Source organism: Calliopsis andreniformis, chromosome 8 (genome assembly GCF_051401765.1).
Source record: "Calliopsis andreniformis isolate RMS-2024a chromosome 8, iyCalAndr_principal, whole genome shotgun sequence".
Lineage (NCBI taxonomy): Eukaryota > Metazoa > Arthropoda > Insecta > Hymenoptera > Andrenidae > Calliopsis > Calliopsis andreniformis.
The window spans coordinates 6,553,340-6,579,082 of record NC_135069.1 but is presented as its reverse complement, the minus strand read 5'-3'; the positions used below and the strand labels follow the sequence as shown (position 1 = coordinate 6,579,082).

At 38.3% G+C, this 25,743-nt stretch overlaps 1 protein-coding gene and 3 non-coding genes across 4 annotated transcripts in view; 2 read left to right on the top strand and 2 right to left on the bottom strand.

The window, feature by feature from the left end:
• Positions 1-25,743, bottom strand: part of Alpha-man-ia (alpha-Mannosidase class I a) — a 463,063-nt gene that overhangs the window by 326,328 nt on the left and 110,992 nt on the right. The window lies entirely within an intron of this gene.
• Trnar-acg (transfer RNA arginine (anticodon ACG)) lies at positions 4,486-4,558 on the top strand. The gene has a single exon. It is a non-coding gene; the product is annotated as a tRNA-Arg (tRNA).
• On the bottom strand, positions 5,265-5,338 carry Trnai-aau (transfer RNA isoleucine (anticodon AAU)). The gene has a single exon. It is a non-coding gene; the product is annotated as a tRNA-Ile (tRNA).
• Positions 25,147-25,228, top strand: Trnas-aga (transfer RNA serine (anticodon AGA)). The gene has a single exon. It is a non-coding gene; the product is annotated as a tRNA-Ser (tRNA).

Genomic DNA, 25,743 nt, shown 5'->3' with positions numbered 1-25,743 from the left:
TATGAACCTAATGTAAAAGTTAAGCAGACAAATAGACAGTACACAGTACGTGCAGACATTTTATTGAATGTTTCGAGAAATGCCGAATTCAAGACACGATGTAAAGTAATCCCGAAGAAAGGACGTGTGCAGCTGTTGGAGTAAACAGAAACGACACATCGACTGTACTTTTCGAAGACCGACTGAAAGCCTTTTGGTGTATACGTACCCATGTACGCGGTTGTCGGAAGCCAGCTAAAGGAAAGCTCCAGTAAGAATATCTTTATGGTTTCCAACGATCGACCATGGAATTGGTTCTTTCTTACCCAAGAAAAATCGAACTTTCTATTTCGTTTCTTCTGACAAATTTAGAATAAATACTAACATACAGGGTGTCCCAGACTCTATTTACTCTAATAGAATACATTGACAAAGTTTGGCCGTAAAAATCTGCGACACCTTGTATATTCCCAAACACCTTTCGTTGCTTCCAATATTAAAACAATTGAAAACGATCTGGATAATAACTCAGAAACCAAATGGATTCAACTGCACAGAAATTGCATTAATCACGCAAACGAGAAGAATCGGATAACTGAAGGGACTGAAAGAGACAAAAGCCCAACGCAGTAACGCGATCAGAAAAAGCCCATCCTGTGATCGACTAAGCGAGGGAGTGTATTAAGTGATTCAACGCGATTCCCTGTCACGGACGCTTTGCCAGCGAGCTGATCGATATTCACCGAGCTCTTCCATCGCCGATGATCGGAACCAAGTGGATGTTGGAACAAATTTCTGCGGCGGAAGTGCACGCGAGCAGCCAGCGTTAGACGGATGCGGGAATATCATTTACATAGAGTGTAAGTATAAATGTAACGCATCCCCGACACGGAAGCTGGGATATCTCCTGCGATGGAACGGCGTTTTCATAGCGATTCACGCGAGAACGCGCTCGATAGGGACATAGGGAAATAGACATCCTGAAAGATGGTAAATATTGACGTTAAACCGAACGGTAATAGCGGCTTCGAAAAGAAAATCGCGTTTCAACGCACGAGGAAAATCATGGGGAAAAATTGAGTCGCGGAGACGTAGCGAGATGGAAGGTATTTATTTGTCTAACGAGACACTGTATGGTTCATAGCGAGTTTATGAATGATCATGTTTTATCTAAGAACTGAAGGTTTGATAAAATCGTGATATACGAGAATGCAACAAAAATAGATCGATTTTCAAATTTTGCAATGAATTTATGGCTCTTTTTTTCATCTTTGTGATGAGGGTCATCGTATTCATTCTGATATACTGATTCAATGTACTGACTCTGTCTGAATAATCTATCTAAATAAACTCAATAATCTGGTATACTGATTCAAGTCTTACTATGTCAAAAGTATCTATGAATAATTAACAAAGACTGATAAACTGAGAAGTATTAAATTTCCTATGTACTACTACTCACAATTTTTAATGCTCCTCTTTTAGAATATTAAATTCCATGAAAAAAGGCATCGAATTAATCAGCACATCTATTAAAATACTGTCATCACACAAGTTAATGATTAATTTTCGAAAAGTGATTAGTCACTGATGCAACCCAAGTACCCTATCGCTCAGTCATCATCGCTACATCTCCCGCGCAGCAACTGCACGCGAAAACACATGAAAAGGTTTCACACGGGATGCAAAGGTCGTGAAGGGGTTAACGAGACACGGTTCATCGATCCCGAATCTCAATGTACCCTTTGCCGTCACGAGTTTCCCGTTCTCTCGGCTCTGGTCAGCGGTTTTAAGATCCACGACACGAGTAACGTCCAACACGTGACCGCCGTGGCTTCATCGTTCAACGTCCCCAGATCTCGAGCGGACACGCGGGACGGGCTGTTTTTTATTCGAACAGGCATCGAGACCTTTCAGGAAGAAAGCTCCCCTTTCCCCTTCGACATCGGCGGAAACTTAAATCGCAAAAGTTTAATGGGGTTACGAGCCGCGGTCGCGCCGCGCGTTTTGCTCGCGTGAGTCCATCGGAATCGATACACTTCGAGTTTTAATCTCCGTCAGAGTTTCGCGGTGGGGAACGCTTTCAGATTTGTCGAGTGGTAACAGACGACATGTGCGTACTTTGTCTTTGTAGGATATTACAAGTTTCACGGTGTTCCCTTGATCGAAGATCGCGAACAATGGAACGAGGCTGTCCACGCGGCTACACGCGAGAAGATCGATTTCTCCCATTTTGTTTCCACTACTATGCACGTGAACGCTAGGAGAGAGGGACCGTGCGTACACGGCCCACGCAAATGAGAAGTAACTGGAGCTGTGAACTCTGAAGTGGCTGTCTATTAATAAGCATACCAAGTTCTATAGATAGTTTACATTGGAAATTACGACGAAAGATTCCTTGGTGTATTCTGTTGAGAATGTTATATTTAACTCGATGTAATTGTAAGTATGGGAGAGCTGTATATGATTCTAAATTTCTGTATTAATAAAGTTACACTAATAAGTATTTAACTGTGTCGCTAAATTTTTGATAATTTGAAAACACATTACTTAGCAAAACATACCTTGAACAATGCTACTCTTTCTATGTTACCTAATTCCTTAATTAGTTTACAATGGATTTCACTATGAAAATATAATGCACGATTGAGAAAGCAATGCAAATTTCTTAGACTCATTTCGTACCGCTCCGACACACCCATGATCACCTATTAACATAATTACAAACTGCTCACACCTTAGGTTATCGACCCTCGGGAGTAACGAAGAAGTGCAGCAGACTTTCTCTTTGTACGCAAACTGATCAATCATTCACTTATCCTGTTATTTCGGAGCAGGTATAAAACTTTGCGAGCACGTAATTCAAGGAATTGCATACTTCTTCTTACTTATAAGAATTACTTTCTCGAGTGTGTCTCTATAGGGTGATTCAATACATATTACACAATAAGTGAACTGAAAACGATAGAAAACTGTGAGCAACAACTGTAAAGTGCCCAAGCACGAGGACAGTCATTTTGCTCATGCTAAAATTTCACAGAAATTAATCATCACCTTCTCATTTTTCCCTAAACCTGAACATTAAAGTGAAAATAAGAAAGTAAGAACACTATAGAATAAAAGAAAAAATTAATTAGCAATCTTCTATTCCTTCTTTGATCGACCTCTAATTTTGAAGCACCCTGTACACCCTACGAATCAACAGGAAGCAAAAAAGTCACGGCCCTCAAGATAACTCCGATCTTCAAGCCGATCGAAGACAGCACAGCCAAAGGGAGAAGTTTACCTTCGCAAATGAAGTCGAAGCACCGACATCGAATACGAAACACGAACGGTTGTATTTTCAGGAAAATTCCCCGCTCCAAAAGGGAAACCATCGACATCTTTATTCCCCCAAGGAGGTAGGAACCACTTAGCAAACGAGCTCACGATTTTTCCCCAACTTTACTTTTAATTTCGTCGGCCGTCGAGACAGACTTTGCGGACAAAGTTTCGAGTAGGTACGCGAGAAACGGCGCAAAGTACGAGGAGAACTGGTGGAAAACGACTGAAGGGATGGTGGAAACGAGGGGAAGGTTTCGTATGAGTGTTCCCGACGAATTGACTGGAAATTATCGAGAGCCAATCGAGACTTCGTCATTATTACGCTTCTAATGAAACTTAAAATATTCCGTGTAAGTGGATAGAGAACGTCGCTGAACAGACAAGAAGAGAAAGTAAAGAAAGGGGTACAGAAAGGGGTGGAAAAAGAACGAAGGGGAACTCATTCCAATGACGACAGCTTTTAAGTGTGTAATATTCGCGCCGGGTGGCCCTGCCGACTCCAAGGATCGTAAATATCCAATTACTCGTTCCCTGAGTTCGAGAGATTCTAGTTCATTTTAACCCTTTGGTAGGGGTGCAAAGTTCCAAGCGATATTTGGTGTCTATAACTTCATTAAGTTTCTAGTATTACTTGCACGCTTCGTTGCTTTCATAGCACACCAGTTTATGAGGATTCAAAGAAAATTGTATCCACTGAATTTGTGTTAGATTCCCATTTATGGTCTATAAACTTTCTACGTATGATTGTTTTCTAGAAGTATCAGAAATTTTATTTTTAAATTTCATTCGTGATTTCCGTTTTCCTATTGCGCCTGGGCAAGATTCAATTGCTTACGAGTTATTGAAAATATGAAGTGCAGTAGTTTTAATAAAGCTGCAAAGCTAGCAGAGGCATGCAAAGTTCATCACGGCTACCAACGAATGGAATAACAATCTTCGAAATGCGAGTTAGGAAACACTTTTCAGAGAGGTCTGTATGCGCGAGGCGATAAAATTTGATGGCCCCCGTTAAATTTTCCGAACGGCGAAAAGTACAGAGTTTATTATGCTTATTTCACAGTTTACCCGGACCGTAGTTTCAGATCTTTGGTGTTGAATGTTTCGGGAAAGTTTCATATTAACCGTAAGCCCTGCAAAGCGGCAGAATCACCGAGTTGGAAACTGTGAAACTGAAAACTACGAGGTCCTGTGGCGCAACGGATAACGCGTCTGACTACGGATCAGAAGATTCCAGGTTCGAATCCTGGCAGGATCGATGTTCTCTTTTTTTCAAACCGTTTACGATTTTCTTCGAGAAATTAAAAAATAATCACTTTTTTCATTTCGTTGAACTTCAAAATTATGGAGTGTTTAAAGTGATATACAAAAGAAATGTGAACAGTTATTCAAAGTTCAAGTACTGATTCATTAATTTCTGTTTCAAATATTCTTTCGATATGTGTCATGAAAAGGAAATATTTTATGAAGACCTGAGAATTTATATGGAGCAATTTTTTTGTTAACTTTTTATAGAGTGTTTGATAATAAGGGTTGGAAATTTTAAGAGGTGATTCTACAGCTCAAAATAGAACAAAAGCAGGAATGGCGAAAGGTGTGAAATTCGTACGAAGTATGTCTGACTTAGACCTATTCTACTGGCGACGTACAGTAGTCGAGTCAGACACAGCGAAGTCAGTAGAATACATCCTAAGTCAGACACGTTCACGCATATTTCTGATGTTTTCTCAACAATTAATAATCTGAAACGCATTGTCGACTGATTCTAGCATGTAAAATCATTCCTTAAAATTTCTGACATTTGTAGAACACTATGTATGTAACAGTATAAGTTCGTGATAAGAAAATTTCTGGTGAAATTTTTAAGTAAAATTGAAACAAAATGTGGTTTTCGTAAAAATGTATGATAATACATACATATTTAGAATGTACTAGAATATAATTGAGATTTGAAAAAAAGAATGTGGCCCATGGGGGGATCGAACCCGCGACCTTCGCGTTATTAGCACGACGCTCTAACCTACTGAGCTAATGGGCCGCTGTGAAAGTCTCCTAACTCTCGACAGACCTCGCAGCAGTGTCACACTAGTACTAAACTTCCATTTTCAAATGTATACATTTCTTAATATGACAATCAGCGAATAAAACAGCCTCAACAGTTCCCAAGCTCGTGCCTCGACACTAAATTCACCGAAGGAACTTCACCATGACGAACGACCCGTGGACCTCAATACACAAAGTTTCAAATTGTTTCCTGAAAATATGGGATCGGCAGGCTGCACACCTAAATTATCAGCTTCTGCCCACGCTCCCCCATCCTCAATTACATTTGATCCCTCGCAATGAAAAACAAGCAGCGGGTTCTTTAATGGTCCGAAGACAAGACTCTGAGCACACAAAAGCTGCGCGCAGCTTCCAGGATGGTCAACAACGTAAATCTACGACACACGGCGGACGGTCCAGCGATTTCGAGGAGGCCATCCACGCACGAGACCTCTTCCTGCCGGCAGAAATGACAGGTGAGCGAAGAGGGAAGCAAAAAGGTGCAAGCCGTAGATCAGAATTTTATGGCCGATCTCTGGGCTCGGTGGCGCGCAAGGCCCCGAAGGCGGTCTTGGTCACGTCGAAAAACATACATTCGGCCGAGCGGCTCGCATCGCCGTCATAAATCTCTAGCTTTATGTTACGATTCTGAAAATACGTCGCGAGAAGCCTGGCGACACGCCAGACGATGACCGAGACGCGGCCGCGTTTCCGCGCGGGCATCGAGGCTGACTCTGAATCTCTTTGCGTCTTTGGGAGCACGGAGTAGATTGGGTCACTACGCGATCGAGCGAAAGCTACACGGAGTGAAAATCCTCGAGTTATTTCACTTGGAATAATTTGCCTCGCGCGTGAGTTATGGGAATGTTCAGAAGATTACTTTCTCGTTTACGTGATGGATAAAAATATTGTCAACATGAGGGAATCCATGTTTAAAGTACGAAGTACCGAAGCAGTTGGTAAAGTATTTTATTTCTTTTCAGGAGTATCTACCTACTCGTTCAGAAATATATATTGCACATGTATTTAGAAAGTGAGAAAACTCAAAAAAGTATGTTTTTCAAGGGAAACAAAATATTACTCATGAATTTAAGAAAAAATGATTTCCTAAACGTATAATTTTCATATAAAGACTAGTCTTACTTAATGAAATTCATGTTACTTGCATTCAATGATTTTCTTGCTATTATTTGAGTAGACTATAATTTATATATGAAGAGTTCATTGAAGAAATCTTATAATTTTGATGTTCAACTGATCAATTTTTTATAATGAACAGAGATGCATCTAGCAAATTGACTCATAGCTACAATTCGGAAATAACATTTCTTCTATTGTGTCACTTTTAAAGTAGATGTGTGATATGTTATTTCTTGATGGTGTGGTCATTTCTGTAGCTTTTGGTACCATTAATGTCAGGTTGAGTTCTTCATGAAATGTGTGTACACGTCCAGGAAGAATGTAAATTTTACTATTCCGATACAAAAGGTGAGAATGTTATTAGGTTAAATGCGAGCCAGGAGGCCAATTAATGGTAACACGCGTGTACATTCACGCTCAAAAGCGCAACGACACCAACTGAATAATAATTGGTTCAAGCAATTAACTAGGTCCGTTAATATGGATAAACTGTGCTGCAAGCTGCAATGAATATTACAACGACGTTATTAACCTCTTGAGAGATAGCTATGCGAATGTGCAGCAGCTATATCAACATTTTTTAATTGCTGCCTGCGCTGGTTTTCAAATTCCACGGACACGAATATTATAAAATGATCTTCTTTCAATTTCTCCAACTTCTCTCTAAAATCTGTCCACATATTTCGAAACGTCGTCTACATTACAGAAACCTGAATCAAACTTTTTCGCAAAGAAATGCTGACTCGTACAGCGAGAACACTTTCCTGAAAAGCATAGTCCTCGACGAAAGAAATCTACGGCACGATTTTGCCTAAATCTCGATCCAGAAAGCAATCTTCCCGTTTCCTTTTGTATCGCATTTTTTCGAGTAGACGCAGCGTTTCGCCCGGGAACTAAACCAAACAGAGAATTCAATTTTTCCAACGTCACGTTGCCCGAAGCGCGAATCGTTGCTTGCAAAAAATATTTCAATCTTCAAGAGGTTCCTTTGAAATTTAATTTCACTTAATTTAATTGCTCCAAAGAAGATTAGCGCCCCTTCGCCGCGGTAATTCACCGAGGCCGCTTTTATTCGTTACTCCGAGAAAAAGGGTAAAGAGAACGTCGGGGTAGATACAAATCTTCAATTATCGCAAATGACGATACGCGGATTAAACGTCCCTGGTGGAAAGGGTACGGGAAATAATTCCCCTTGGAGGAGCTTAAAGTTTATTTGCGTAGCCGTGACACGAGCATGGTGGCGTATGAACAACCTACACTGAAATAAGAGACTCCACTTAAGCGACAGATTTATGCGAACAGATATACGCGCATCTCATAAAAGAACCAGTTTTTTGCGGCGCTCTTTGCACGATGCACCGCTTGTTCGTGAATTATGATTCCGCTCCCCCCGTTTAGTTTATAATATCACATTGTGCGCGAAAGTGACGCTCCATGGCAACGGCTGGATAAAGATTAATTCTGCTTTCTCGATAAAAAATTATCGCGGTGATGTTGCTTGCTCCTACGACGAGAGGTCAGTTTATTATCGAAGGAAACGCAGAATTATGAACCTGTTCTCTTAGCGAGAATCACATTTCCATATATTTTTATAACATAATTTAGTTCAGTATACGTATTCACGTTCAACTGAAAAGTGTTTAAAAAAATGTTTAACCCAGGTAGACAATACTGATTTGTTTCCTCTCATGAGAAATAGTATATGTATAATTCATTAAGAAAACCGTCAAGCTGAGCTCTCGGTTATTTCAATTAAAAGAATTAATTACAGCTCTTCGTTTCACGAAAAAAGAGTCGAGGAATTTGATATTATGCTCTGTGCACCTTTACTTGTTCAAAGATTAAAAGAATTACAAACCTGAATATTTAAATATTTGAAAATGTGCAAATTTTTCTCTCTTTCAAGATGGTAAGACGATACATTTATAGATCTCTCCTCATTAGTATTCATCATTAACTAAGCTCATGTACAAACCAATTCCAGAAATTTGAAGAACAAACAACGACCCCTCGAGCCTTCTCTCATTGCTTCAATTTTAACCCCAGAAATACACGAAATCGCCCGATACGTCCGATAAAATCCGATCGAGATCGACAGTAACAAATGTCCCGACACGACAGAAAGAATTAAAAAAAAAATGAGAGAAAGAAGCTACAGTAACGCACCTGTACGAGTATGCAGCTCCTGTTAACGAAAAAACGGAATAAGACACGTTAGCTGGTATCAAAGAGGATTGCACGACCGACCAGTGGGCCATTGTTCTCTGACTCGCCTAATGATCGTTAAGGGCCAATAAATATTTCGTCGCGCGCCGAAAGAAAGTTCTCGAGAGGCTCTCGCAAAGGCGCGATAAAACATTTTCTAGTTTATATGCTAATATCACCGGCTGTAAGTGCCTTTCGCGTGAGCCTCGTTTGAGCGCTTCGACACGAGAGCTGATCGTTTCTTTCTCTCTGGCCCTCTCGCATTTTTTTCCTCCCTTTTTTTCCCTTCCGCCGAGTTCTTTCGTGACGCTGGAGTTTTCGAATCCTGCTCGCGAAGGAAGAAGAGTCGAGCTTGTTAGGAAGCCAACGAACGAATAATGACAGTGAAAGGGAAGATGCGAATCCTTCCCGATAAAGGTGTCGGCGCTGATAAAATTGTGAAAGGTCGACGACGGTACATGTTTCTAATTTAGCGAGCTTGGAAGGTGAGACCTGTTTCTGGCGATTCCTCCGCGAGGTGTCCGGTTTCTTGTTAAGCGACGTGCCGACGAGGAAATATTGAATACTTTGGCGATAATTGGGGGATGGACTGATGGTATTTAAATGAAGTAATATATGGACTTGATGGTCAACGACCAATGAATAAATTAAAATTATTGTTTAACTCAAAAAATTGAATTATGCATTTCTAAAAGAGGTAAAAGTCACAAGTATTATAAAAATCATATTTAAAATCATGCTTCTTACTTAAAATAAAGACTTCAATTTTTTCAAAGATCTCGTCTCTATAAAATACATTTCGAACAAGTTTCCCTAATCTCAAGTGAAAGCAAACTCTAAAGTTCATTCTTATTCACTTTCTTGAGACTATAATTTAGCAAGTTCAATGGAACGACTCTCGTTGAAGCTCGCAAACCTTCACTAGAACCAAACGCTATGCAGTAAACATTGAAATTCACGAAGTCAAGCACTCGGCATACCATAAAATTAGTATACATAAGGGGCTCACGATGCGCGAGCGTGGGTTCAAGATCGTTTAGGAACTGTGCTTCGTTTTCATGGTCTAATAGCAGCCCTGGAATCAGAAGTTCCTACTACTACATAGTTCTGTATGGATAGCGGGTTAGTCTTTACAAGATTACGTGTTCGCGATAATGGAACAACTAAAACTCCCCCGCTTCTGAACAATGTCAGAACACGCGTTTAATAACTAATTATGGGACCTTCTTACGCAGACTGAATAGATTACATTACGCATTTAACGGGACACAGAGAGCTCAGTAACCGAATTTGCTCTCCTGATCACATTAAGGGAAAATCTCGGGCGAGTCTGAGCAAAAAGAGGAGCATTCCCTTCGAGCTTGTGCTCTGGACAGGTTTAAGCAACAAGGAGTTAATTAGGTCCTACAGAATTGCTTTGGCTATCCTCTGGTTAATGAAAATTAAAAGGTTTCATTTGGTAGGAGCACGGTCTGAAGCTTGGTTTCTCAGTTTTGGATCCAAAAAACGAAAGGATGTACTTAGAAGACTAGTAGAATTTCTATTGTCTAAGAATTTAATTGGATGAAAAAATTCCTTTTAATATCGATTACATAAAAATGTCAGAATTATAGTGACTTCGTAGGAGTTAAATAACATTGTTAAAATAAATGTTATCAGACTTTACGAGGGAGTTCCTAAAAGAGAATTCCCCTGCTCTCTTGGGGGTCGGGTGATAGTACTCTACCTGTCCCATGAACGACTTCAACCGAAATACGAAAGATAAATTCCACCATGAACTTTTATAGCTCAAGACAAAGAATGTCCCAAAGAAATTTTACATAAACCACTATCCATAAAATGCCACGATTATTTCTATTAATCTTGCACTCTCTTAATAACCAAAACACCTCGTTCAGATGTAATGTAATGACATAAGAAAAGAAGAAACTACTGAGTTTTTTAACAGAACACAGTTTATTAAAATGATAATAAGAGTTTCGATACAAGTTTAACGCTGGATCGATTTGGAGTTAGGTTTGTTCCTGAATCTCCGTCTGTTCTGACAGAAATAGGAAGTGCAGGGAAATGTAATACAGAATTTTTGGTAGAGGACACGATAGCAGAATTCTAACAGAACAGTAACTGAGTTGACACAAGATTCATAGACGTTGATGTGTAATACAAAATCCGAAAAAGTCAAAAAATATTGATATAATAATGAGTGCTGAGATTGATGTCGAGTACATTCCACAGAACCAATTCCTACTACAACATCAATCCCCAAGTTCCCCGACAGAATCCTCTCAGAACCACGAACACGCGAGCAAGTTTGTCAAACAGCGACGCGTAAAAAGTAGCGTAACTTTTAATTGCAAAATCCCAGTTACTGGCTTCTTCCGGCGAAGTTGTCGCCAACCCTTTCGCATTGAAATTCGCGGGATGCGTCGCGCAGCACAGTGGGGCCAACTTTCTAGACGCTTTCCCCCGCTCGGGGGAAGTTGGAGGGCCCAGGCGGTTCGAAGTTCGATTAAATCGGGAATCGAGTCGAAATCGTGGCGAGACGGATCGAGAGACGGTCGTAATTGGCCCCACTCGCTCTCTTGTGCCGTCGATCCACGGCTCCCTCGGCCCTTCAGGTGGCCCGACGAGTCGTTAATCTTCCCCGAGATATACTTGATCATTGCACGCCTCACTACGTCTTCGTTTACGTCGAAAGGGATTGAGTGCCGACAATTTCCCGTTTCCACTCTGCCATTTCTGCGTTCCGCGCGCCCTTAAGGAGCGAAGAATGCCCGTGAGGGTCGGCGGGGCCGAGTGAACGGGACAGAAAGGCGCAGAGAGATGGGGGAAGAGAGAGACTGGCATACAGAATGTCCCTGATGTCCGTTTAAATATTTGCAGGGGTGGTTGAGGAGTTGAAACAGAACAAGGGGTTTGCAGAAATAACACTGGTATCCGCTTGTATTATCTTAATGGAATGCTTGATAGACCTTTTTGCAGTGGAAACGAATTTAAGTGCACCTGAGGATGGAATTACTGAGGCTGTAAGGTGACGTGTGTCTTCTTTTGTCGAAGGTCCAAGGTTGCAGGGTCTTGAGAAGTGTGTAACTGAGAAGAATAATTATCTTTAATTATCTCGTTTGTTCTACTCGAAACTAATGAAGAGAAACGTAATGATTTTGATGAACAGAATGAGAAATGATCGAGACAATTTGATCTCTTTGGTATTTCTATTGTTAAATATCTAAGGATTCTTTGAAGAAATCTGTGACATGGTTCTTTGCATTTTCTGAATAATTTCATTTGTTTGTCAAACGATGCAAGCGGTTTAAAGCATGATTATTGTAAATATTTCAGTGTACAGCAAAGACACCCTATATGTACACGGAACCGATCGAACTTCCCATTCTTCGGTGGACCGCGTGCAATACGAGAGAAGCCAGACTCTGGCGGGTATTAGCAATCTATCCTCTGACAGGGTTCGTATCTTGGAAATCTGGGTTTCAAACGACGTACTTACAGTTCCATAAGGACCAGTTGCTTTCAATTTAGAATTCTTTTAATGGATCGAGCACGACGTTCGATTCTTGCAGCGCTGCATTAGCTCTTTCAGTGGCATCTTCTGATTATTACTGTTAGATTCATGGAATAGCGGGCGGTGCAGCTGCAACGAAATGTAATATGCAAATGCGTAATTACGGTGGCTATGCTTCAAATGATATGCAAACAGAACGCGATACGTCAGCCGAAATGGCGTAATCGATGAATTTATCTGGAAAATTGAATCGAAGATAGACTTTCGGGTATTGTGCAAGAATTCTAACATGAAATTAGTAAAAGTTGTAAGAAGCTTTATGCAAGAAAATGAACTAAAAATACAAATACTATAGTACTTTTATGATACCTTATCAAGATTTTCATAATTAATTATCTGAATTATCGACGTGAATATTTCATTCAATAACCGAAATTTGTATGCAGAGAAACATTTGGGTTACTTTAATTAGGGAGAACTCCCCTCTAGATAATATCGGGGTTGAAAGGCAGGATTCTCCTCTCGAACAGACCTTTCGTTAGAAGGGATAATGCGATTAAGTTATGCACTCGCACGAATGCCAAGATCTCTTTCGAACGTTCAGTACTTTCCAAAGAATGGGGCAAAGGATAGAAGGGCTCAATTTTCTAATTTCGAACAGATTAAACAGCTTACTGAATTTTCTGATAAAATTCGCCTTAATAAATTATTTAATGCATCCACAGAAAATTACAAACTGAATAAAACTTGTTTCCCACTTATTTTATAACACAATCTACCATTTAAAAAATAATCACTTATGATTATAACCCTGGTGTCACAAAAATATACATAAAGAATTAAAAAGAACCTTAAGACTTCTTGAATCGTAGCTATTTAAAAGAAAATTGTGATAATAGTAACTCAGGTAGCACTGTTTGGTTAAAATAGGAATAAAAGTAATCTTCACATCTAAAATTCAAAACTCAGGCAACAATCGGTTAAAAGAAATCGTGTTTCACGAAACTCCGATGTTTGTAAGCTCGATAAATCCTATTCCCTATCTGCATCCCTCTCCCGCCCCTTATTCTATATGCACGGGCAAAGATTTGGGACAGCGGACCACCAGAAATTATTCAGCGCGGCCATGTATGGAAATTGCTTCAGGTCGAGAGAATTCCGCACGCAAAACGCGCAGCTTCTTCCTTCCGCAAGCTTTCTCGTGGTTTTCCCGCGTTTGCGTGCGCGTTCTCCTGTATCTAGGCCATATCGACAGAGGGACTGCTGCTGTGTTCACGTGTGTACACGTGTAATTAACTTTGCTCCAATTCGATTCGATTGCAACCGACTCGCCGCTACTGGGACAGGCGATCGAGATAATTGGATTACGAATTTTCGAGCAAGAATTTCCGGGAACGGAAACTATCTTTTAGGGTTACACGATTGAAAACACTGAATAGTGCAAGAAGCGTAAGATTCTCCATTCAGTAAATTACAGTTGATAAGATATTAAGAAATCTTTCGTTCGTTCAGGGAAAGATGGATAATAAAGATTAAATTAAAGATAGCCTTTGATTGTGCTTAATGAAACTGAAGGAAGAAAATCAGCTGAGGACATTTTAAGATTCAAGAAATATTTAAATAATTCTCGAGGAAATTAAATTGTTCTTAATTAGACGATCCTTATTAAGCATCTTTCATTCTACGGGAAATTGAATCTTTAATTACTCTCTTGCATTGGCGAAGCAATTAACGAGACTTTCAATTAGTTTTCTACTCAGTGACTGAATTAAGCGCGATACTATCACACAATTTTATTTGGGTTCACTATCACCGTCTACATTTCAATTAGTATACATATTAACTATTCGCTAGGTGATACGTAATACTATTTTAGATATTATAGTTCAAAAACTGAAATCAACGAACGACCATTATAATTTTAATATTTGAAAATTTGAGTATTTGAAGTGAGAAAATTTGAATATTTAGCTAATGAGATATTTAAAAATTTTAATATTTAATTAGTGAGATATTTGAAAATTTGAATATCTAACTACTGAGACATTTGAAAATTTGAATATTTAAATTGAGAAGATTTGAATATTAAGGTACTGAGATATTTGAAAATTAGAATATTTAAATTCAGAAGATTTGAATATTAAGCTGCTGAGATATTTAAAAATTTGAATATTTAAATTGAGAAGACTGAATATTGAAATATCTAAATATTAACAAACATGAAAATTTGAATATTCCAACACCTACAGCAATATTCCAAATTCTGAATATTAAAATATTGATCAATGTGAGAACGTTACACGTAATTACAATCTAGGTTGAAATTTCCAACTATGACAGAGCCTATCTTTGCAATGTTCAAGCCAGAATAGTAACCACACGTTGCACCGAAAATTCGTTATCCGTCCAAGTCACGGAATGGGTGCGGTTAATTTTGCAATTTCTCCGTTTCGACTGTAAACGTGCCAGGGTACGTACATACCATCACAATTAAGACGCATGGGGAAGCAATTTGTTCTGTAATCGGCATTGTCACGCAGGCATTCGCTAGAGAACGGAATACTGCGTTGTCCGCGGATTATACAGTCGTAATTAACTTCATTTAATGGCCCCGCTCGTGCCACGCTATTCGGCAATTCGAGGCGCACAAAGCGACGGGACGCTGGTCGCAATGCAACCACAATGACCCCGAGAGGGAGACAGGGTCCTGAGATTAAAGCAGCCTTCAAACCTACGTCGATAATAGAAAGCATTTTCCCCGACAGTTAATGAGAAAATCTCCTCGCGGCTTAAGCCCGCGGAGATTCCGCCCGTCGTTACGCGACACGGCATTTATCTCGTTTGAAAGAAAAATTGCTGCCCTTTGTGCCTCGTATCTCTCGCGTTCGACTTTTAGGATTTTAAATACGAGCAACCAGGATTCCGTCTCTGCTTCTTGAAGTATATTCCCGTCACAAGATTAAGCGTAACAGAATTATTTTATTCTTAACAAACTATAACACGCAGGATTCTCTAACTCCGCGATAACTCGTATAAATTAATTGTTCAGTTCTCTAACTTGGACTTGAACTTCGAACGTGCAGAATTGATTTCAGAGTTGAAAATCTCTAGCACACAATTTTCCCCCAATATAAAGTTACCCCATTAAACAAGTAAATTCAAAGTATAAACATGTTAATATAAAATCGTTTTGCGTCAATCAATGTATTTAACATAAGCTTTTGCATTTTCTCTTTCTAACAATCCTCATTAGTATTACCCTGTAGAAGTTGATTTCTTTTTCATCAAAATGAAGAATAAGTTATACTCAATGTCACAGTCAACTTTAGTACTAGCCTTGCTGAACAGAAAACAGCAACTCTACAAGAGTTCTATCTTGCACTAGAAAGACAAAGGCACACAATGCCGCGTACTCTTTCTACCAAGTGCAAAATCAGACTCTCCCAGTGTTGCTCTTTTTCGTTGAGCATGGCTAGTACTACAGTCGACTGTGTCAATATAAAAACAATAAAGAATTAATGTGTATCCAGCTGTATTAATCTGTTATCAACCATCATGCAGAGGCGACAAGAATTAAAAAGAATTCTCAGGCGCAACACGCTAGCGTCAAAGTCATTTTTCGTGCGTCGTCACGGATTGCAAATGAACGCGATTTAAATGCATACTGGCTAGTTTTAACGAAGGTATTTAACAAGTAACAATCAACAAGCCTGGCGAAGTGGGACGATATAATCTGGATGCAGCGCGACAAGCAAGACGAGCAAGCCGGAAAAAGTCAAGCGGAACGAGACGCGGAGAAGAGGACTGGGGGAGACGTCAGATAAGCTAACAAATGTCCCCAATGAATAATAATAAGTGGCCCGGTCCAATTTGTATTGCATTTACATTGGGCGACGTTGTGGACGTAATTTATATGGGCTGCCCAACCAGCAGCCCATTCCCTACACCCGCCTTGTTTCGTTTCTTCGTTTCCTCACCGACCGCTAGATAACATCAAATTAAGCCTGCGTCCTATGCAGAGATTTTTATATGCACGATCCTGTGCAACGAGCAACCGTGAAGCTTTTTCTAATGGAACAGGCATCGATCATCGTCTCGCGGTTGCCTCTACTGTGCTTGGTATACTACTGTCAATATTGCTACCTTGAGTATTTGAGGATCTTTAATTAGCATTTTTCTGTGGAGGACCTTTGAATTTGGTAAAATATAGTCAATGTTTCGTGGGATATTTTTGGTGCGAATTTATTTTGGATTTTTGAAGTACTAACTTGCTTTGTCAGGGAAAATACTTATAGTAAAATGAATGAAAATTGAATTTTTGTTATAGATCTCTGAGTACTGAAGCATTTAATTACTTAGGATTTTAGTTGCAAGTTGCAAGTTGCATTATTGCTTAGATAAATGAAACTAAGAAACTATAAATTAAGCTACCTGTATCATACATCTCAAAGCAGCAAAAAACAAATATGTATACTGCGTTTAATCGATTCCCCAAGCACAATAATCAACATTCAATGATCTATTTACATATGTGCACAATATGCACAATACTGTTTCAGATGAGTTTCACCTCGCAAATGGCCACGTTATCACATTCATTTTGCGACATCCCTCGTCCGATACAAACTGCAAATTGTAACATCGTGTACATTCACGTATTATTGTCAACAATCTAGCTGTTGTATGAGCAACCAGTTAAACCGATTTAAGTTAATTCATCATTCATGGTTGCACGTTATCACAAAATATCGGAAACCCGCATTGAGGCACAAAACAGGTGATGCAGAAGTCAATAAAGACGAAAGCTCGAGAAGCTTGGGGACTGTGTTGAGCATGGAAGTCAAACAAGTAAATTTGTTTAATGTTACGATGGAACTATTTAATGAAAACTGGGTTATTATCATTTAGGGGATGTCAATGTATGTTTAAAATAAACAGGCGTAGGAAATTATGATCGATGACGAGAATTAAATAAATATTTTCCAAAAAAAGCACCACTGATTAAATTCTGAAGCAGCGGAAAGGCACTTAAAAAAAGGCAATTATGATTATTGTCCTTCCACATTAATCACGAAATAAAACGATACCCTATTTTCTTCTAAATCAATTTCAAAGTCAAAAGAATAAAAACAAAGAATAATTCAAAATAATATTATTCAAAAAATAATTACTCATATGATGCACTATACAACGCCCCTATCCTTCATCATTTCCCAATTCCACGATACCTCGTACTTCTCCTATAGACTACCTTCTTCAAAATCCTCAATTCTACTCCAATTTTCAATACCCTAAATTTCTTCCTATCGTCGAACCCGTACTCGAATCAAGCCTGTCGTTTTCTCGAAAAAGATTTTGCTCGTAGAGGAACGACAACAATTTCACTGCTCAGAGAGCCAGAGCAAACCTATTTGCGGGAGCGCTTTCGACAAACCGCGCGTAAATAACATTAAAAAGGCGGGACGGGCATCGCGCGAAATTTCTTCTGCTCGAACGAACGTTAAAACGCGGAACGGAGAGAAATCAGCGTTCAGGAACGTGGTCGGGGAACGGAAAGGAGTCAGTGTTTTGATTACAGTGACAATTTCACGGGAGTATAAAAGTTTCAGTGTTTGCCCTGGGACCTGGCTTGATTTTAATAAAAGCGAACGAGCCGAACTGGAACTTCGACTTCCCCGGGAAAGCTTCTCGCGGTTGGCGGAAGGGAAGAGAGGGGGAAAAAAAGGGAACGAGAACGAACCTTGGAAGTTTTCGCCCCGGGACTTTTCCTCGGTCGGATATTTATTTGAAGTTCGAGGGGTGGTTGCAACGAAGCTACTTGGAGGAGTGACCTGACCAAGGGAATCGAGAAATTGCCAAAGAGCCCCGGAAATTACCCGAGAGCTCGTGTCTGTGAACTTTCACGCTGACTACGGCGTCAACAGGTCGATTTTTATCGAGATATTCGAATGCTAAAGGCGAGAGTAGGGAAGAGCTGAATACTAAATTCGATTTTTGCTAATGTCTCCAGGGTGCATTAACAATTTTTTATTCTATTAGGTATTGCAAGGCGAAGTGGAATTTGATGTAATTGTTCAGTGATTTGGAAGTTAAAGTACGTGTGTGAAACGAAATAATTGGGAAATTAATTATAAAAATGATGATATAATAGAGAAGATGAATACAGGAGGATAGCACTGTGTATACTGTCACAGAATATACTTATTATCATGATAAATATTTTAAAGTTATATTCTAGACACATATTATATTGAGCCATACGGTAGAAGTACCCTTCTTGCTTTGAAACAAGTGTTCATTATCATAGATATTGTTCAGTTATTATTAACATCTCAATGGTACGAATGAGTTGTTAATAATGTGTATTAAACTCTGAAATAGAAAACTAAGGTAGGTAATAGTAATAGTAAGCTAGAGTTTAGTGTTGCAAAAGCTTATATTAAATTTTAAATTGTGAAAATATCTTGTAGATTTTATCTAAGTTCTTTTTGGACACAATAAAACACACAAATAAAGCACAGAAACAAAATATAGTGGGAAATATATATATTCTACAAGTGGATTCTAAAGCTAGTTTTAATCAGAGGTAATGTTCTTAATTTATAATATTTGTTAGAACATGACCATTTTAATAGTCAGACTGTAATATACCTGTACTAACTGGTGTAATTTCTCTGTATAACATTTATAATTACAGAGATAATCAAAAGGATATTACAGAATTCATTTCTCAAATTATATTATATTATATTACATTTTTTCCAGCTTTTGATTCATTCCCAACTAAATTTTCAGTATTCAAAAGTATCTTTTTCTTTTACAATCAAGTAGTATTTAAACCCTTCAAATCATCTAAAGTTAATTAAGGAAGAATTTTTAATAACTAAGGAAATCAAATAGAAAGAGAAAAGATTGCAAAAGAAATTTATGAATAAACAAAAATAGTTTTCTTTGTAAATCTATTTTCAAATATCTTAATAAATCATTTTCTACTATTCTTCCTGTATCTTAACTCTAATATTAGAAAATTTGCATTTCAACAATAAGTGAAAATAAAAAGTGTACGAATATAATATGTATTTGTTTGAATTTAGTTTTAGAATCCACTATTAGAATATTTATACTTCCCTCCCAAAATCACATGAAGAAATAAATCATTTTGACCATTATAAAACAAATCATTATGAAATAATACATAAAAACAATTCAATACAAGCAATAATGTAAATTACACATAATCAATATTCATAATTGGGCAATTAACTGAGAATTCTATTAAATTATATATGGAATATATAAAGTATTCATATTTTTATACAAGTATTCCTTCTTAATTGTTATAGAGTACTTGCAAAAGTATATATATATGAATGAATTTCATCATAGAAATAAAAAGAGGTAATTAACTATCTTGTGAATAAAATGTAAAATAGATACATTAACTAATTTCATTGAAGCAACTTAGATTTCAGAAAATCTAGAATACGATTATTCTGTGTTATATGTATATTATAATGAGAATAATTTTTTCTCAGTTAATGCCAGCAATAAATTGAAACACATATTCAAAAAATGACAATTTTTTCGTAAAATACATGTCAGATGATAACAGTAGTTAAAATCAAAACCACAAACCTTTACAGATGACTTCTAAAATGCAAAAGGGGATTCTTTTTACTTTATACATCTTTGTACGTATTCCTTTCTATAAACCTTTCTAATCCCCAAGCAGTAATTGATAAAATTCAAGTCCATCATCATTACATACCTGAAACAGAACAAAAATTAACTGTTAATTAAAATATAAGTACTTAATGAATAAGAATTCGCTGTTCATAAATTTATAATTGGAATCTAAAATGGCAGAATGCCGCTGAAAAGTAGCTTGTTAATTTATCGCGTGTTTTATCGTACAATATTTACATTAAAACGGAAATATTCTTACATCTTTATTGATAAAAACGTCGACAATACAATTATGCAGTTAATTTCAATGATTCTTGTATAAATTACACTGATTTTCTAGGATAATAATGACTTTACACTTAGTTTTGACATGTTTGACTTCGCCTCTCACTTGACGTGTGCACACTGCGCAGGATGCGCGGCGTCGCGGGGTCACGTGATGCGCGCGCATGCCCGGGCATGCGCGCGCATTCTCGGCGCGCAAGTTTAAGTATTTCAAATGGTATAATCATAGAGAACATAGATTTCACGTATTTTTCTATATAAAAATTCAATTTTTTCTATCACAGGATATGAAAATTAATAACAATAAGGTTTATATTACAGATATAAAGTACTCTTTCATAAAAATTAGAAGTATAAGCTAAATTATGAACAGTTATATTTAAAATATTGGTTATTAAGTGTCATGAACAATAAATAATATTTTTATTATTTCTTTATTCTTTTTATATTCCAAACATTATGTATTATAGTTTTACTTGGCGTGAGCACTTCCAGTCATTACTGAGAGTACAGAATAAAGGTAGATCTAAAATACAAGTTTAATGAAGTTGTTTTTATTGTTACATAGTAACAAGTATTTTTTTGTGTTCCAAATTATTCTTTCAAACAATCTTTTTCTTGAAATTTCAAGAAAATACGGTTCTTTATTTGATTAAAGATAAACCAATGCACACAATATGTGAATGTGCTAGCTGCGATCTTACAGAACACTTAATCGAGAAGATAATAATAAACTTCTACTTCAAATTTCTCAAGCCTTTTATAAAGTGGATTGCAACAAAGTATCACCATAAACATGCAAAGTTACAAAGCTTAAAGTGAAATAAAGTGCCATTAATTCTGCAATACTAGCATTCTCTTATATCCAGCTGCAAGTATACACCTTTTATTTAAAATATAAGTGATGCTAATAAAACCTCAATCCATAATCTACACTTTTAAAGAAAGAAACGAATGTCAATGGTCCATCATAACGTTCAACTGTCTACCGTTTCCAAGTACTAATTAAGAGGTAGCAGGACACGCCAAAGAAAAGGAACCAGTGGAATTCTTCCTTCTACTTGGTGGTCTTCGAACAGATGCCCATTTCGTTTCCTCTGGTCCAAGACCTCGCGAGATGGCATTGGCCCGTCGAGACGCCCGTTAAAGGATACGCTCGTATCCTTCTATGGCAGGATACGCGCGCCACGTCGACGATTTATGAGCAATAAAGTAGCAATAACGATGGCCACATTGCTGTCGTGCGAGAATCGACTGAGTGTGCTGCATTGTGCTCCCGCGACATCCAAGCGAATTTCTGCGCCTCGACGAACCTCACGTGTCCTTCGGGAACAATGCGCTTTACCAAAGTATGAACAAGCTTTTCCGTACAGGTGTTTACGCCCGAGTTTACGATCACCAAGCATGCCTAAAAAGTACCAGTCACGTCGCATTTTTAGGAATAATTCTTAACTCTGACCACGTAGCGCTTCGACTGGGAACACCGTTATGCATTCTTTCAGGATTCCACGTCGACAGAAATGAGGAGAGAAAACAAAGGTGAGAGATAGCTGGCGTTCTGATTAAACACGACTGGAAGTATACTATATTTTTGCAGCAAAGCATGTGTGACATGTAGGATTCAGGGTACTAGAATTAATAACACTTTTAGAATAAAATCAAATGGAGGTTTACTCAAGTAAGTGCTCTGACTGACGTCGTCCAGAAATCTGGAAAAATAATAGCAAGAACATTCAGCTGAAAATGGGTGTATCGATAATTAAACGGAGGTAACACTCGATCCAAGAGCTCAGTCGCGAGATCGCCTCTCATAAACACCAATCTACTCAAAACTCGAGTTTCAGCTCTCCAACATTTCACAGAAGAAAAACGAACGAGTCACGGAAGCAGGGGAATGGGTTAACTACCGCGTATTTAAGGGCAGAGAGGCTTCCCGTGGGACAGAAGTTGCATCGTATCGCAATGACGATAGCCGAAACGGTTTAACGTTCTCCGCCCTCGTCTCTCGAGCTGGTAATGGCTCCAGTCGGAATAGTTTCAGAAAAATGGCCCTGCCGGCTGAACTTAAATAAACGTCGGCACACACTGCAGCTCGGATAAAACGATTTACTGGCGCCCCGCGAGTGGATAACGCTATCCATTTGTACGTAATTCCAACAAGGGCGCGCCTTATCCGCGCCCGAAACTGTTATGGCGAAACGAGTTTTCGTTCTGTACTGTCGCGAGGCCTGGCCACATCTCAATGGTGCAAGCCGACGCGACTGTGATTCATCAACCAGTTTTAATTTTACCATGAGGTGTTCTCTTTCAGATCAAATTCTGTTATATTGAAGTGAGTGTAAGTTGAGATACAATCGCTAGAAACAGACGTCGGCAACAATATGCCTTCTGTTTTTATCTAATGATACAGAAAATCCCAGTTTATTTCGACTTTTACGATGAACAGGCGAGGAGAGTATGTTAATTTAACTAAATTAATTTTCAATGTGAGATTTTTGATATTATATTAATTCTAAGGTAATTCCTTTGAGCGTAAATGTTGGAATCTGAGGGAAAAAATTGAAATATTATCACATTATGAATATTCCGTATTTTTTAAATTTACCTAGAATTATCAAAGCACTGCGTAGATTAAAAACTGTTTTACATTTTTCTTCTGTTCTGTTTAAATTAATCTAATTGCACATAATACTTTTAATTATCTGAAATTTGCACATGTAGTTGATAATTAAGAGCAACTACAGTGAAACTTTAAACACTGTGGTTTCATCAGTCCTGTTCCCAGAGAATTTGAAAGGTCACTTAAATTCAAAGCCTGAGCAGAGAGAAGAGCGTTAACTGAGAAATCATTTCAGGCTTCATAGCCACCCTAAAGCTACGTGTTACGTCTTAATTACGTCCGTGTCGACGACTGCGGATCCTGGAATTCAAGGTGGGCAGCTCAAGGAAAGAATATACGTGGATTAAGTGAGACGGACGTGACTTAAATCCATTGTAACCCGTTGGAACGCCAGTATCGTTTGCAGTCACCACGCTTGTGCTTGCGACTGGATCGAAATGAAGGGTTCAGTGCGTTGCAAGCGAGCACCGAGGGAAAGAGCAGTGGAAGACACTCATTTCAGAAAAAAAATAAGTGAGTAATCATAGCGACTAACGAACAAGGAGTAACAAATCAAAAACATACAATTTCTTGCGATACTTTCTGCCAGAACCAAAAGCTTTATTTTACCTATTCCTTAAGTTTGAAATTTAACTGAAGAGAACTTGGATTCTGAAATAAAACGCCAAGAAGAAACACGAAGAAACAGTCAAGCAGCGACAAGAATTATAAAAGGTCTGAGAACAGGAAGAAATGAAACAGAGAGAAAAACAGAGGGAGCAGTATCACTGCAACGTGACGACAGAAGAGAGGGAACATCGAAAGCAAGGGTTGGGAAAGGGGAGCAAAAAGGAGTAAGAGCAAAAGACACAAGAAAGTGCAGGCTTGGTGAAAGGAAAGGGTTGGGAGGAGCGAAGGGACCTCTCCTTAATCTCTCCCTTAGGTGCGCTGACAAACGAGGAATGTGGATGACGCAGGCATTGTACCTCGCTCGTATTATCCCTACGATCGCGTGAATCTCCTATTCTACTTGGAGAATGTCTTCTGCAACGCCTCTCATTTGCGTGTTGCCGCGACGAAGCTATCAGTTTAACGCCTCGATGGGTCTGAATCAACCAGCAGCGATACGAGAACGTCGATTAGCAGGTCCGTCCACGACGATAATCCTTTCTCCTTTAGTGCTCTGAAAGGACGACGAAGGATCGTCCAGCGGCAATCGAAAATGAAAATTGAAAGCGCAACTCGTTGAACGTCGAGGCAGCAGAGTGAGGAGGTGCGAATATTTTATGCATGATACACCACGCTGCTAGAATACGCCCCCGAGGAGAACGGGAACTTGATAAGGGTGAATGCAACGGGCTATGAACGATAAGGTGATTTTTAGAGAATTGCCTATCCCTTTGTTAGAAGCCGAATCGTTTATGCAAGTGACTGTAATTGAGTCTTTAAGAATCCCTTACAGGACGATGCAGAAAGTCGATGTCTCTTTTGTGATCGAATCTTGGTTCACTGAAAGCACTGGCCTTGAAAAATTGAACGTGTAATATTCTCTAATTTTTGCAAATACTTTAGACATTAATTTCAGCTTTCTTCTAATGTAATAAAAATGGAAAAGTATGATGAAATGGAATGATTTTCTAGCTAATACGACTTTCCACTGAATTTTCCTTTGCTATGTACACGAGAGTTACAATACAACGTTACCTACCACGTTCCCAGTTTGCTGTTAAATAAAGCCTTTAGCTCCATCGGATGAAACTAACGACGCACGTTTGCCGCGCAAATACCGCTGCCATTAGTCGTGCGAACAGAAGGGGATATTACGAAGTTAAGGGGTAAATTTATATGTCGACGATCGCTCTCGCAGCTAAAACACGGCACATCATTGATGCTACTTTCAGCAATTAGCTACCCTAATTGCTCAACAGTTTGGGGGTGCTTTTTTTCGTTTTCTCTGTGGTTAGTTTGACGAGTCATTCGCTTTCTGTTTCATATAATCTGTTTTAATTCGATTAATTATTCGTGTAGGATAAACATTATTTTGTTGGCGAAATTATGCCATTACCTTTTGCAACTTGGATCTTTTTTTTAATCTGTATCTAGTATATTTCAGGGAAATTAAAAAAGCTGGAAGTATTTCTTTCAATTAATAAAAAAGTTAAATGGAGATCAGATGGTGATATAATTATGAATACTTAACGCTAAAAAAATATTATTAATATTTATATTTATTGTAAAAAAGGAAATGTACTTAGCAGTAACCATTTTAGATTGAAATTTAAATGGCAAGAAACATTGTAAGTGTATTTGTTGGATACACAGTTCAGTAACTGCTCCTACCATGCAGGTAGAGAGCACTGCCTTTCAACAAGCAGTCGTGGCCGAGTGGTTAAGGCGTCTGACTAGAAATCAGATTCCCTCTGGGAGCGTAGGTTCGAGTCCTACCGACTGCGATATTGACAGTGGATTTTTTTTTGTTGGTCTTTTTATTGTTAAACTACACTTTTTCACTTCAATGGTACTTTAACGTTAATATTGCATAAATAATTTTATTTTCACAACTATTGTTGCAACATTAAAGTAATATTTTTCAAAGTTTCAAAGTCCGAAACACTAGTTTAAATATTTAATTATAAATTTGTTCACGAATTCCTAATCAAAGATTACGTTTAAACATTGAATTTATACCACTGATACTTGGTTTGTGTTTGAATTATATACAATTAATTCTTGTTCATGAACGAATAAAAAAATTAACACTGGTTTTTAATTAACCAGCGTACGAGTTTTAATTATCGCGTTTGACGAATCATGGCTAAAAGCTCTCATTATAACATCCTTTTCATTTATTCACGTTTCTGCTTTGATCAAACAATTTTGTTTGTTTAGCTAGGAAATAAATAAAAACTCTCTACAGAATAAAATAAAGATATAATGGTAGAAAATGTTTAGTGCAGAATTTAAAAAA